Raw genomic sequence first — 16,881 nt, 5'->3', positions numbered from 1 at the left:
GTCAAAATTGTAAATTATAACCTAGCTTTTCTCAATTTTATTTAGATTTTCCTGTTTAATATTCGTATAAAATGCCAAAATCTTTGAGCAGTAGTGCGAGGGAGATAATTTACAAGGTTACTAAGTTTTATCAGCGTGAAAAAGCAGAACAAAGAGATTTGGTGAACAAAATCAAAGTTACAGAAAGAGTATCCGCCATGACCAGTATGTAACACTAGTTGATACTTGTATTTATTTAATTTTTTTTCTTGTAATTTATATGTAATTAGGTACTAAAATGTGCAAAGGTGTGATCGTTTGTTTATTTGTTTCCTTACACAGAATATGATTTTTCAGGTGTTTAAAGAGTGACTTTGGCTCGTATTAAAAAAGAGCTTCTTTTTAATACGAGCATAAATAACGGAGTATGGCGCACGCCTGGAAAAGGTCGTGGTTCAAAAAATGGACGCCGTTTGAAAATCAATTTGGATGACTTTGATAAATTCAATTCAATTTCTAATTGCATTGACTCTGCTTTGTTTTGTTTATGCAAGTCAAAGTTAATAAATGTATGTTGATCCATTGAAATGTTACATTTTTTAGGCCTAACCTTGCATTTTTTAGAGGACGCAATTTTGTTTTTTTGATATGTAGGGGGGGTCAGTGTGAAGCTAAAACCAAGTTTGTGGGGTCGCCACCCTTGTCCCACGGCCGCCATCTTGAAAATAGCGGTTGAAATGGTTTTTACGATATATCTCTTAAACTATTTAACTGATAAAAAATATCGTTAACATTATTTGTTGCAAATTAAATTCTCTACAACTTTGGTGTAATAACTTTTAGTCGTAGAACTATAAATAAAAAAGTTATAAGCGAAAATGTTCAGAAATTAGAGCCATTTATATTTTTCAATAAAACTTTTTTTTATCATTTTACGAAGAAATGATATCAGACCATTTTTGTAGATTGTTTTTCGAGGAACAACTTTTATGTACAACATTTTTTCATAACGTCAATAACTAAGGTTTTACAGCGCTCTGAAGTGAGTACTATTTTTCAGTACTCTTAACTATACATATATTGGCTATTGGCTCTTTTCTCATACTCCAGAACAATAGAAGCACACTGCAGAACATTTCAGACCTGCTTTTCGACGTAAAAAAAAGTCGCGCTTCCAGACTCTACCTCCTGGGTGGTGGGGAAAAGATTTTGCAATATCACTAATAATTTATTATTAGTGATATTGCAAAATTAATTATTAAAAATATTATAATAACAAACAAAACCATTAGGTACTGATGACAAATTATTATTAGTACACACATAATATAAGTATACTGTATAGTTTAGAGTACTGAAAATTAGTACTCACTTCGGAGCGCTGTAAAACCTTAGCTATTTAATTAATGAAAAAATGTTGTATATAAAAGTTGTTCCTCGAAAAACAATCTACAAAAATGGTCGATTATCATTTCTACGTAAAATTATAAAAAAAAGTTTTATTGAGAAATATAAATATCTCTAATTTCTGAACATTTTCGCTTATAACTTTTTTATTTATAGTTCTACGACAAAAAGCTGCAGGATCAAAGTTGTAGACTATTTAATTTGCAACAAATAATGTAAACAATTTTTTTTATCAAATAAATAGTTTAAGAGATATATCGTAAAAACCATATCAACCGCTATTTTCAAGATGGCGGCCGTGGGACAAGGGTGGTGACCCCACAAACTTGGTGATAGCTTCACACTGACCACCCCTACACATCAAAAAAATAAAATTGCGTCCTCTAAAAAATGCAACCCCAAATGTAACTTTTCAATGGACCATGTACATTATGCTCTGAAGTGTTTTTTATTTGTTGACTTTTCCTGTAATCCTGTACCTACCTCAAATATTTTTTTAATCACTTATCATTTTTAATATTTTTATCAAATTTTAATAAAAATATTTTTATTCTAATGTATCTAGATTGTACGTATAAACTATACATTATTTGCAGTGTTGCTAGGTTGAGTTTTAAAATTACCCTTTAAATTACCCATGTAAACTGACTTTTTAGCACATTAGACAGACTCTAATTTTACATATTCGCATTTATTTATTCTTTATTTATGAGTGTTTAGTTTAGTTTTAATTTCAGTGTAATGGAAGAAGGCTTCGTCGAAGGTCGAAATGATTAATTAATTTGCGTAATATTAATATTAATATATAAGTGAAACATCTTTAGGCGCGTTTAGAGTAAAATTTCAAGATCGCGTCATGGCAATACCGTCACGTCATGGAGTAAGGCGACGATTCTTCTACAACGATCTTTGCATCTTGGTAATAGTGTGTGTACAAATTCACGCTTGATGTTTAGAAGATCATGTAATCTTTTAAACAGAAAACGAGTTTAAAAAATTGCAGATAATGACGGAGCAATGTGCGCTGACATTCATAACATACAAGAAAATAATATAGAAAATAATACTAAACAAACCATACAGAGAAACCGCAAGAAAAAAAAATCGTACTTATATAAAAAGTATTATATTAATAAAGTAAATAAAATTTGCAGAGTAATTTTCTGTACAAAAAGAAAAAAAAAAAAAACAAAAAATATGACTTAATATTTTTAATAATATAATTATTTTCACAAAGCAAACAACTCATGACCTATTGAACCCCATAATTTGATGAGGCTTCTAAAAACTAGCCTCATCAAATTATGGGGTTCAATAGGTCATTAGTTGTTTGCTTTGTGAAAATAATTATATTATTCAAATTATATAAAAAAGTCATATTTTGGAATAAACATTGTTCTCTAAGGGAAAATAAAACAATTGAGTTTTCAGTCAACCTAAGAACTTAATACATCTTTGTAAATAAATTTCTGGACTGTCTGCAGAACTTGGCACACATTTAGATCTCATTTCTTTTTTTGGCAAATTAAGTCAACGATTGAACTCGGCTCCAATTTTTACATTTATCATTTATGTTTTTGGTGGGATAAAGTAATTACCAATATCAATGTTGCTACATGTTAAAAATATTACCATCTTTTTCAATGTACACGTGGTACACGTGTAATGTTTAAAATCATTTTTTTTAACTAGGTATGATATAAATTTATAAATGTGGAAAATTTCTTTGTACTTTTTCACGTATGGACATCCTATTAAAAAATTCTAAGTAAAAAATAACATTGAATATAAAATAATAAAAGAAAAACTTCCTTTGATGTCTATGAATAGTATATGTTTAAATAAATTCGTGCGTATTTAAGAAGCAAATACAGGTGATATTTATTTATTTGAAAGTAAAAAAAAAAATATATAAATTTTAATTCGCACTTATTGATAGTGAACTTTTGTGAAGTACCAAGCATAGACTATGTAAACCAATACCGACATTACCGTCAGGCGTCAACGGTCAAACTCAATTGTCATCTGAATACGTCGATGTCGCACGCATAATTCCAAAGAGTATATTAATATATAGGGATAATTCATTCGTTAATCGTTTTCAAAACACTGCCTTTGCCTATCATCTGGCTGTATTTATTTTGAACGCAATATCTACCTTCTTTGTTATCGACAAAAATGAATGTTTGCAAAGAGGATGGCCCGAAAAACAGTAGCTCCAGTCGAGGATTAGGCATAGCAGGAGTTGCAATAGGCGTTGGTGTTTGCGTTGGCGCAGCCTTGTACTACTTCTTTGGCAGGCGGCCCGAAAACCCTGATTCCGCAGGATCAACCAGCCATTGGGAACATCCAGACGCGTTGTGAGTGTTTTTTTTTAAATTTTCCATGCTGGTAGGTGCCCATGCTGGTAGGTGCGTTGTTTCTAATTTTACAGTTCGTAAATTTAGAATTATCGTGTGCTAGATAATATCGATAAATTAATGTTAGTTATGAAATATTAATTAAGCAAATCATTAACCGTAAACATGAATAAGTATCGTCATACTTTATATTTCGTTTGAATATTTTTAGCGAATTTAAGACATTTTTTAGCAACCTACCCTCTTGGCAGTGATTTAACCCTAGAAAGATAATCATATTATTGAGTAGTACGGGAAAGATACTCCACAACTTGACGGTATTGCCAGGACGCGACCTTGAAATTTTACTCTCAACGCGCTTAAAGAAGTTTCACTTCAAAAAATGGTAAATGATACTAGTGACTTTTTTATTACTTGTGCACTGCCCCCGTTTTCCAATTACAGCACTAGAGCGCATTATGCGGCATAATGCTTAACGTTGAATGTTTCAACGACAGCAACGCTTCGCACAATCGAGCACTCTTAAAAGTAATGCGCGTGATGCGTGCAATCGATGCCAACTCAGTGACAGAATTTTAATTTTTCCCCTTTAAATTCGGCATTGTGCGCCACTGAGTCGCATTATGCTCTATTATGCTCTGTAATTGGAAAACACGGTGCGTCTCCTTGTCCACCACTCACCAGGTTGTCTGGAAGAGATCGCTGTCTGAGCGATAAGACCGCCTGTTGTGCTCTTTTATTACTTATGTGTATCCTTATTTGTACTTTACTCTGTGGTGCACAATAAAGAATTTTTGTTTGTTTGTTTGATTGCAGCCGCAAACGTTCCTGGACCCTGGAAGAGTGCACCATCTGTTACGAGGTGATCCTCAAGGACCAGGAGTTGATGTCACTGCCGTGTACCCACAACTTTCACTCGGCGTGCATCATGCCGTGGCTTCAGCAGCAGCAGACGTGCCCCAACTGCCGGACCAGCATCAATTAATCGCCTTGGTACGTATTGTTATAGGTATATACTAGCTTTTCGTCTGCGGCTTCGCCCACTTTGACTGAAACCTTAATATTAAAAAAAAAATTCATTCATTCATTCAAAAATTCATCCGTGGCATAGATTTAAATATTTAAGCATACAGTCGTATGAAGAAGGCGGTTTTGATCAGAAAATATTTAAGATGGTTTGAGACGTTTTGACGTTTTTTTTGAGACGTGGCAGTGGGCCGGTCATATGTGCCGCAGAACGGACAACCGCTGGGGCACACATGTACTAGAGTGGAGACCGCGGCTCGGCAAACGTAGCGTAGGACGCCCTGCTACACGGTGGAGTGACGACATCCGCAGGGTTGCTGGTCAAAACTGGCGACAACGAGCAAACGACCGGGCTCAGTGGCGTGCCATGACTGAGGCCTATGTCCAGCAGTGGACAAGTGTAGGCTGACAATGATGATGATGATGATGAGACGTTTTTAACGTCTGCTTAAAAAAATATTTTGCAGTTCGAATGCTTCATCTTTACGTAGTTTATTCATAATTTGTTTAAAATAACACCAACCGAAAATATCAAATTACCTCTACAAAAATTTACCACGTATTAAAATTACTTTTTTCTTTTCAGATTTGACGGTAGAAATCAGCAGGATCTGAATTCGAATTATGGCGGGAATAAAAATTTTTTTGAGGAAAATTATAATGTTTGTAATTTGAACCTGTTATTTAAATAATTTACCCCTTTCCACCCGGCCGAAAAAAGTTTCGAATTTCGTAAAAAAAAACACATGGAGCCAATTTATGATACCTAATGGGCTCTAAGAAAAATAAGGAAAAAAATCGGAAAAGCACAGTTTCCCGGAAAATGACATGCACGATCGTGCATTTCAGGAATAAGTTGCTATATGCATGATCTTGCATGTTCGAAAACTTGAAGGAATTATAAAACAGTTTTATCATAGAATCAACATTTATTAGCAAAAATCAACATCAATTATCAAGAACCAACATTTATTTAGTAATATAAGTCTTAATTTTTTTAATCAGCCTCATCAGTTAGGTACTACAGTTTTCATCAACTTATGTCTATAGACATTTTAGGAAAATCACTATCAAAATACTTAGGTCTACTTAGTATGATAATCTTTGAAGCAGTTTTGGTTGCGTGCGATGCAAAGATATGTGTTGCATTTGATGCAACGTATCTTTCTACGGCTTTTGCAAGTCTCATTTTGACAGAATCTTGGCGATTTCAAGTCATCTGACATTGGTAGATGGTCGTAAACATCATAGCGCAATGTGGTTGCTGGTTTCATAGCCTTGCGGTGCTTTTTTGGTGCGACAACCTCTAGGATATCATCATCACCAGATTCGCGACGTTTCTTGTCAGGTGTCTTTGTCAGAACATCTCCTATTTCCAGACGGAAATCCAGCAGGTCCATGGTATTTTTTCGAGGCAGATTGTTGGCTTGACAGGCAATTTTGTACGCCCGCCATGAATTCACCAAGGCGAGATCGCAGAAGTGTATCAGAACTTGGAGACTCCATTTATTTGTCTTTATGAACGTGCGATAATACTCTATTTGTTGGTCAAGCACATCCACTCCGCCCATGTGCTTGTTGTAGTTCTGAATCACTTTTGGGGCGGTTATATTCACGTACTTCCTGGTTTTCTTGTCCCATCTCTTTACGTCATCATTGGTGGAGTTGCCTGTGCAGTTGGATGCCATGAGCACCGATTTGCTGTCTTTCCATTTCACAATAACAACAGACTTCCTTACCATGTGCTGGCTTTCGCCTCGGGCCATATCAGTACCCTTTTTGAATTTTAGGTTTGCTCTTTCTCTTTCTCTTTGTTTACCATTATGGTTCCAGTGCTGTGAATGTTACGATTGTCCAATTCTTCGACCAGAGGAATCGTAGTGAAGTACCTGTCGTGGTATAGGCAGCTGCCTGGGGGAATACTCCTGATAAGGTGCAGCATAGGGCATGCAGAACCGGATCCGGTTCCAAGTTTCTGAAACCCGGTTCCAAATCGAGCTCAGAACCGGGTAGAACCGGGTTACCCGGTTCTTTTATAATACTTCGGAAAAAATACTAAATTAAACAAAAGTAACTGTAAAAGTACCTGATAGCTATGATATATATAAAAAAGCTAGATACGTTACCCGCTCTCTATTTTGGCAAGAAAAAACTCAGCCAAGTGCCCGAGTTTCACTTAGTCACGCACCATTCAGCGTCGTGGCTGGACGTTCTTTTTATATTTTAATCGGCAGTTGTTATTACGAAGCACATGAGTGAGACATATGTATTATGTCTCGTGCGTGAGAGTGAAAGAGAGAACAACTGTATTGGTGATAATGCGTTAGTAAGTAGGTATGTATTAATTACGCTGTTTTTTAGTGCAATGTTGTTGGCGATGGAATACAGCCATGATTACATGAACCCCGATCAATTTCATTATCTCAGTCTTGTTCGTTTTCAGCTCTCTTCCAGTCTTTCGAAGGAAGTAGTTATTGGTGCATACACTGACATGCTCAAAGAACTGATCGTCAAAGTATTCCATGTAGTAATCCATGGGATCTCGAACTGGCCTAACAGGAGCGTCCTCATAATCATGTGGCTTGTCTTGGAAAGACACCGCTTTCCAAGTGTCAGGGCGAGAAGACTGAGGCTCGGATCTAGGAGAAGCAGCTGGACTACTTTCTTGAGCTGAAACATCTGCTACAGCCACATTTCTAGATTGCCTTAGTTGTATAGATACCAATCTGGAAGATGACTTGCGCCTGGATGAGCTTGAGGAACTAGGTCCAGGTTGTGCAGCTACAGCATTGGTAGATCTTGTCGATTTGGGTCCGGAAGACCTGGATCTAGCGACAGAAAGTGGGCCCGATGGAGAAGAAGGTCCCGGTCGAGATTCTTCACGAAGATAATTAAGTAATAATTAATAATAATAATAAGGGCGTAGGGATGTGACGACCCCATCGCCCACGGTTGGAATATCTATTGTCTACGTGACAATAGATATTCCACCCGTGCAATCAGTCAACCCGCAGGACACCTTGTGGCGGGGTGTCGGGGAGTAGCGACCCCGCGGGAACCGAGTGCTCCCGGGGGAGGCCCCTGTCTTCATCTCCGGCTTGCCTTCACCGGCCGGTCGGAGTGAAGCCTGACGAGGACAGGACCCCCACCTCTGGCTTGCCTTAACCGGCCGGCCAGAGTGGAGTCGCGAGAGCTTTTAGCTCGAAGGGTGGATGCGAAGCGTAAGTGGCGAGTGGGCACGTGATGCTGGACCCTCAGGGAGCGCGTGATCGTAGTTTAAAGTCCAGGGACGCCTCTCCACCCTTAGCTGCTCACAATATGTTGCCCCCTTGTCGCACTATTGCAGCGACTTATTTCGGGGGCCCATACAGTGAGAGGGCGAGTCACCACCTGCCAACATATTTTTACTTTCTTTTAGTAGAAAGGCAGGTGCCATAGTTTCCCATAGTCCTCAGTACCAGTCCATTTAGCATCCCAATCCATAGCCCAATCATTAAATTTCCATACCCTGCAATAGTCCTACATCGGCCGCGGACTGCCCAGGGCTGTATCTCAATAGTGCAGTCATGGGCAGGCTGCGGCTGGTGTCCCACAACACATTAAAAGTCTCGAAAGGGCCTCTGCGTGTTGGATCCGTGTCCCCACGTAAGCCTTCCAAAGATCCGGGTACTGTCCTTCTGGTGGTACCCGAGTATTATGGAAATGAGAAACATAAAATAATAAATAATAATAATAATTGAACCGTGTTTTTTTTAATCTGTGATTAAATATCAGTCAAGATGTCAAATAATTTGGCGCGAAATTATGTGTAGTATAGTACTTATGTCGGTTAAATAAATATGCAATAATAATATGAAAAAAAATGTTTTTATAAGTAAGATAATGAGGCACTTATAAAAATTTAGTACGAATAAGTGGCTGCAAATATTAAAATCTTGTTAGTTTAAGAGTGATCAAAGTTTTTGTTGTATGAAAAGTTACCTTTGCTTTGTGTTTGTTTTTTCATGAATTACTAACTTGTTTCTTTATTAATTTATTTCTATTTATTATTCAAAGCTTTTTCTGTGCTCTCTTTTTCAGTAAAATATATACTTTAATAATACCTTATTAATAATCTTCATTCCTTTCTGACTAATATTGTTACCAATTGTTACTTGACTTTATCTTAGGCAAAGAGTTTTTTCTAGATGTGACTTATAAAAGTTTGAATATCAAAAATGCTGTGATCTTAGCAATATAATATGGTTTCTTATTGTATCAACTAGAAATTACTACTGAACCGACTTCAATGAAATTTAGCACACATAATATAGAGGGTCACTTGGACTAACACATAGGATAGGTTTTATCCCGGAAATAACACGGGAACGGGAACTATGCGGGGTTTTCTTTGAAAACGCGGGCGAGGCTGCGGGCGAAATGTTAGTACTATAGGTATATGGATACCTAAATAACACCCAGAATCACAGCCAACTTATACTTCGTGAAATTGCTTAAAACAATTACGTTTATCATTATAACATAAAAACACGTTATATTTTTCACATAACGTGAAGGAACGAAATTGGAACAATATAGGCATAGCTGACGGGCGTTCTTCTTCCAAATTGGGTAATGAGTAATGACTAATCCCATCAGATCGTAGGTACAGTATTAAAGTGAAAATCTAGATGTCTTGCAGGAGTTTTTCATAGCTTTTTTGTGGCAATTGGCGAGTCAGGAATACTGAGGAGACTCCAGAGATGCCGATGTTTCTAAGTTTTTGAGAGACGACCACGTCTTTTGGTAATAAGAGCTTTCCCTGACTTTCGCATTTGCTCTGAAACGGCTAATTAAAAATCATACAGTGGCATATAGCATGAGTCTGTATTTATTGATGATGATTTGATATTGACATGCTTAGCAGTGAGATAAAAGTGTCCAGGATCGATACTGGAACAATCAGTGAAAGTAGGTATCCTTGAATGCATACCAAGCCACATATGACATAATATATTTTGGACGGAATCAGACGGAATGCATACGAAGCCAAATATGACAGATTTGGAAAAGTACAAAAAAACATGATTAAAGCAAAAAAACAACCAAACCAAATGTTTTACCTTATTTTAGAAAGACTAAAGAATGAAGTAGTTAATATTTTTTTTCATGGCTTTACTCACCTTTTTGATATTGAAATCTTAATTTGAAAATCACGGTTTTTTCCGCGCACCCTTAAACCGTCGCACGCGCTAGACTAAATCTATAATATATCTGATAGATATTATTTACACTGTATGAATTAATTACATTACAATTCTCAATGAAATGCTGTTTAAGATGTAAGGTAGTTTTTTTAGATATTGTTTATACTTAGTTTGCCTATAAAAAATTCATGAACTTCGTCGTCCATATATGGCTTTGTATGCGGTAAGCCTCTTGTTTCTATATATAATATCATTGGCGGTAAGGGGTTATAAAACATAGTGATCGTCAAGCTGAAGCTTTATCGTGTTTATGACAAAATATTTACGCGCCACTGCAAGTAATCGATTTGAAACTCTGATATGAGCATTTATATTCAAATGGAGCCTAATAATTATAGTGTTTCCATAACTAACATAGAATGATGATTAGCTAACTTAACGTAAATTTATTAAGATTATTGTCATTTAATTTTTTTTTAATTAATTAATTAATTGAAGTGAAACTTCTTTATCGGGGGTGGACAAAAATTTTGTGAGACATTTTTGCCGTTACGCCGCGCGCGTGACATTTTTGCGTTACGCCGTACTCGTGACTATATACATGTTATATTAAAGTGATCAGCAAAATCAAAGGGTTTGTTTTAATTCTAATTCCAGTGAATTTCTAAAATAAGTAATTATATCTATTTTTCTAATACTTAGGTGTAATAATGGTATTTATTTTTCTAAGTTATTTATGATTAACCTCACTTTTTGATTGTATTTTTCATACACTAACACGTGGGTGGAATTATGGTATCAATTTTTTCTAATACTTGAATGTTGATTGTGGTATTTATTTTTCTAAAATTGTATTTAAAGTAAACCTCAGTTTTTGATTGAATTTTTTAAAACACCAACACGTGGGCGTGATCATGTTATTTATTTTTCAAGTTATTTAAGCTTAACCTCTGTCTTAATATGTATATATTATGTACTATGTGCGTCATTAATTTCTGACTGTTTCGAGATTTGGTGCAAAATAAAACAGTGTGTAAATAAAATTAAACAATTGAGTAAAAGTATAATTTCATAGATAACACGTTGAGAAGTTCCCTGTATAAATACATACATAATATGCCTATAGATCTTTACTCAATTGTTTTATTTTATTGATTTTTTACAAATTTTATTTACACACTATTTTATTTTGCACCAAATTTCGAAACAGTCAGAAATTAATGACGCACATATTATATATACGTTTTAATATAGAATATTTTTTATTTTACAACCTTTACAACTTGATCATTAGGAATTTATTACCTCTATTGTTCGAACAAAAATAAGTTACCGACTTTAAGAACGTGTCGACAATGTAAGTACCTACACTATTGTTTCTTAGAAAACATTTTAGGAGTATACGATAATAAATCTATGACTCACGTAAACACGTGTTTACTTGATTGGTGTCAGGTGTTCAATTATAATTTTATGAATTTAAAATTTATAAGAATAAACCTCAAACTCTCTGTCCAATCAAAATCCGCCTAAGTCGAAATCCTTTATAAGCTGAAAACGGCAGTGGCCGGCGTAAATATTCAAATAGGTAGCGAGGAGCGAAGCGACGAGCATCTTAGGTTAACTTTTGAACTACCGCACGAGCCGAGCGAGCGAAGCGAGCGAGTTGCAGCAGCGGCCGGTGTAAATATATAAATAGGTAGCGAGGAGCGAAGCGACGAGCATCTTAGGTTAATTACTTTTGAACTACCGCACGAGCCGAGCGAGCGAAGCGAGCGAGCTGCAGCAGCGGCCGGTGTAAATATTTAAGTAGGTAGCGACGAGCGTGTGACTAACGTATTTCTTTAATATTGTATATAGTAAATTATTTTTTGAAAAATAAGGACATAAAGAAGTTTCACTTCTTACGTGTGTACTCTAGTACACGCACACATTTTTTTTCTTTTGATTTTCCACTATCTGAGAAAGAATAGATGGCTGTTTTATATCATTAACTACAATAGTTGATGATATAAACTGAATGCAGATTTTTTTTTGAAAAGCTTTAATGAAATTGTCATATTTTATAGCATCTTTGTAATCCAAATTAATACCGCTAATACCTATGATGATCGATCCTAATCTTCACAGTCAGTAAAAGCACAGTGTCGAAAGTTCGGATCATATGTATACCGATAAGGCTGACAACATTTCAAAATTTTAAGATACTTATTTTTTATTTTAATGAAAACTAGATCAAAAATTAAGATACATGTATTTTTTGCTTTTTCTAAATATTAAGTTTTCATTCATCTTTTTGAGTTTTAAAATCATCTCATTCTAAAATGTCGTAAGCGCCAAATGACGTCAAACATACGGAGGAATACATTTTTTCCTTTGCCACATACCTAGTTTAAATTTAAAAAAAAAATCTTGACAGTTGACATTTTGGCACAATATTTGTCACTTTGATTCGTCATTCGTCAAGCTTTGTAAATATTGTGATTTGTTATTTGCTGATCCAAATTTTGAACAAAAGAAACTTATTCACGAGTACTGATGATGATGACTTTATGCGGGATTTGTTAAGGGGTGCTGAAAATTTCTGGGAAACAAATATACTATCCCAAAAACGTTGGAAAGTGTTAAATAAATACAACTTTTAGTAAGTAAACAAAGTCATATATATATAAATAAATTGGTCCAAATCCAATCAAACAAACATCACGCTAATGAGATTAAATTAGAAAACCAAAACACAATACAGGTAAATTAGCTTGGAGAAATTTTTGCGTTTGTAGTAGTGTATGGTCAGCAAATAAAAAAAAACAACATTTTATTTTTAGTTTTTATTCAAGTATATAATATTAGTATGTTTCTCATTTCCATAATACTCGGGTACCACCAGAAGGACAGTACCCGGATCTTTGGAAGGCTTACGTGGGGACACGGATCCAACACGCAGAGGCCCTTTCGAGAATTTTAATGTGTTGTGGGACACCAGCCGCAGCCTGCCCATGACTGCACTATAGAGATACAGCCCTGGGCAGTCCGCGGCCGATGTAGGACTATTGCAGGGTATGGAAATTTAATGATTGGGCTATGGATTGGGATGTTAAATGGACTGGTACTGAGGACTATGGGAAACTATGGCACCTGCCTTTCTACTAAAAGAAAGTAAAAATATGTTGGCAGGTGGTGACTCGCCCTCTCACTGTATGGGCCCCCGAAATAAGTCGCTGCAATAGTGCGACAAGGGGGCAACATATTGTGAGCAGCTAAGGGTGGAGAGGCGTCCCTGGACTTTAAACTACGATCACGCGCTCCCTGAGGGTCCAGCATCACGTGCCCACTCGCCACTTACGCTTCACATCCACCCTTCGAGCTAAAAGCTCTCGCGACTCCACTCTGGCCGGCCGGTTAAGGCAAGCCAGAGGTGGGGGTCCTGTCCTCGTCAGGCTTCACTCCGACCGGCCGGTGAAGGCGAGCCGGAGATGAAGACAGGGGCCTCCCCCGGGAGCACTCGGTTCCCGCGGGGTCGCTACTCCCCGACACCCCGCCACAAGGTGTCCTGCGGGTTGACTGATTGCACGGGTGGAATATCTATTGTCACGTAGACAATAGATATTCCAACCGTGGGCGATGGGGTCGTCACATCCCTACGCCCATATTAGTATTATTAATATTTTGTTAGTTCCAAACATTACAAGCAGTGCCGATTTTTACTTCAGTGAAGACGTGTATGAATTAGGTGTTCTCCGGCCAAAAATGTAAACCACGGTAAAAGTGAAACTGTTCGAACGGTTCCGAACACTGCTTTGTGTAGCGCATGTCGCGTGACGGTCGGCTGCCGAGTAGGTATACCTACTCGGCAGCCGCGATACACGCGACATGCGCTACACAGACCAAAAAGTTTGAGACGATGTAATAAAAGTTTCACTTTAATAACAAACAATAACAACAATAACAAACAATAACAACAATCAACAAATACAAAATTTAACAATTAAACTACGTAATAATTATAATTTTCGAATGAAATGTGTGCTTTATGTTCTAACTGTGGTTCTAACGGTACCAAGCGACTGACGCCGGACTGCACGAGGCACCTGCGGACAGCGTAAACTGGTTTATTCTGGTTTTGTGCGTGTTTCCACTTTCCACTATCAAGTGACGATTTATTTATTTGTTTTGTTTCGTAATTATTATGGTCAAATATTAATTACGAAACAAATTATTATGAACAAGATATTTTATTGTTTCACGGTATTCGCCTTGTCATTGGCTCAAGGACGTAAAATTGAATGATATATTATTTTTTAAAGTCAAAACCATTTTCTTTAAAACATAAATCAGAGTATTGCTAGGGATAAGTATAAAATTAAATAGTAATGTTAGGATATCGAAACATTTTTGTATAGGCTAGAACGATATAATGGAAACGCGCTCTAAAGCGTCTTATTTACGGTCCATCTTGACGTACGTCCCGCCAAGGTCATACACGATGCACGACGCAAAACGACAGTGAATAGCGTTGACGTACGTCAATAATTATTATTATTATCTTGCTGGATGTGCACGACCAACTTTTCATCCAGCAAGCACCAGGGCCGCGCCGACCCCCGGCAGCGCCTGTGTGCGAAACCTATGAAGCGCCTCTTTTTTTATAAAAATTCAATGCGCACCTTACACACACACACACTTTCAATCCAATGATTGTTCATTTGTATTGTTTTGCCTTAGCTATCTCGTTCGTTAAAATCGGGGAATACCCATGACCCCACCCCCGGGCCCCGCTTGCGTCGCAGTCGCACGCATCGCATCGGGTTGCGTTCAGAAACTCACTCATTCATATTTAGTCCACTCATTATAGTTATACGTTTAAAAAAAAGTGAATTTGCGCATCTAATTTTTTGATATATTGTAGGGATACCCAGAAAAGCTTAACTTGAGTTTTTCGACCAAGATTTCCTATGAGCTTTCGCCGCCATCTTAAAAAAAAGGTGTAAAATTTGTTTTTCGGCAATAACTCGGCTATCCGATGAAATTCGGAAATCACTTATAAGACACTTTTTGTTCCTTTTTTTATGCTCTACAATTAAGTCTATAGTATATATAGTCCATTTTTTCCGTATCATGCATCGTTATCGAGATATCGATAAAGTAAAAAAAATGTGTGCGTGTACTAGTGTACACACGTACGAAGTGAAACTTCTTTATGACCTTATTTTTCAAAAAATAATTTACTATATGCAACTTTACAGAAACACGTCGAATCACGCGTGGTAGGGATAAGAAAAAGATGGCGCGTAACGGAAAAAGTCACGCGTAACGAAAAAATGTTACACTCAATTTTTTTCCAACCCCGATAAAGAAGTTTCACTTCAAAAATTCAGGACACATTTTTAGTTTTTTGCTTTTTTTGTTTAGGACATAATACATATACCTACATTATGTATAATATGTATCTAATACATATACATGTATTTAAAAAATCGTACAATTCGAACTTGTAGAGAATATTCAGACCTACAATTTTCTTTTTGGAGTTTTTTAGTTGGACAAAAATTACGATCTCCAGCGCGCCGCAGAGTCGGTGAATTCACGCTCACCGTCGAGCGAGCTGCTCGCTCGGTTGTGTTCGCATGGCGAAGCGAATGGGAAATTGTTTAGGAAATTGATGGGATAAAAAATAAGTACATAGACCAGACTTTAGAACAAATTAAAGATCACACTAAAGTATATTTTTTAAACAAATAATTTGTTTGTGCAGTAAAAAAAAAGTTGAACTGTACATTTGAGCGAAAAAAGTACAACACACGGTAAAATGAATGAAAAATGGTTTCAAGAAAATTTTGTAATTGAAAAAATGCAAACACACTCGTCAAAACGGATGCCAGGTCTTACAATAATTTTTACTTTATCGATCGATATCTCGATAACTTTGCACGATAACGTAAAAATGGTCAGGACTTAATTGTAGAGCATTAAAAAAGGAACAAAAAGTGTCTTATAAGTGATTTCCTAATTTCATCGGATAACCGAGTTATTGCCGAAAAACCAATTTTACCCCTTTTTTCAAGATGGCGACGAAAGCTCATAGGAAATCTTGGTCGAAAAACTCAAGTTAAGCTTTTCTAGATATCCCCTACAACATATCAAAAAAATAGATGCGCAAATTCACTTTCTTTTATTTGCCTTTTTTTTCGGACGAAATGAGTGGACTAATTTCATACTCATACAAACTCGGCGCCTCTACGGTTTAAAATAACTTTCATACTAGCCCATGGGTGGAGACTGGAGAGACAAAATAGTTGCGGAGACAAAGTTGCTCGTGCGCGCTCGCTCTTAACGTTGAGCTCGTAAGGAATGTAAACTAAAACCCTAAACGTAAAATGAAACCATAAACGTGAATAATAATAAACATTAAATATTGAGAGACTTGTTCAATAAGCGTTATAGATGTTTTGTTGTTTACAAGGCCTATGTTGCGCCTATTGTACCTACTTACTTGTCGATACTCCACTACAAAAAACAATCATATAGGTAACAAAAATAATTTTGGTGGCAGTGGCGGCGCGGCGCCCCTATTGTCTTGGCGCCTGTGTGCGCCGCACACTTCGCACACAGGGGCGGCTCGGCCCTGGCAAGCACCCCCACCACCGCGAACGTCGTGCAGATGGACAGTGAATAGCGCGGACGTACAGCAGATTAGTGTTGCCAACAGAAATTAATGTAAATACTTGGAAACGTGGCCTATTGATATGATTTTTTTGTGATAACTTAGTGAGTACATGAGCAAGCAAGAAACGGTTATTTTTGATTTTTATGTACACAGGAAATCCCAATTATCATTACTTTTGGATCAACCTTGTACACATGGACAGTTTATATTCAGAAGTTATTATTTTAAAAGAACTCCAAGGCGAATTGTTGAATAACAC

The sequence above is a fragment of the Colias philodice genome, chromosome 1, assembly GCF_061535455.1.
Source record: "Colias philodice isolate Cphi_HAF_F1 chromosome 1, ilColPhil1 Martin Lab GWU primary, whole genome shotgun sequence".
Taxonomy (NCBI): Eukaryota; Metazoa; Arthropoda; class Insecta; order Lepidoptera; family Pieridae; genus Colias; species Colias philodice.
The sequence above is the reverse complement of the archived record's forward strand: the minus strand, read 5'-3'. Positions refer to the sequence as shown.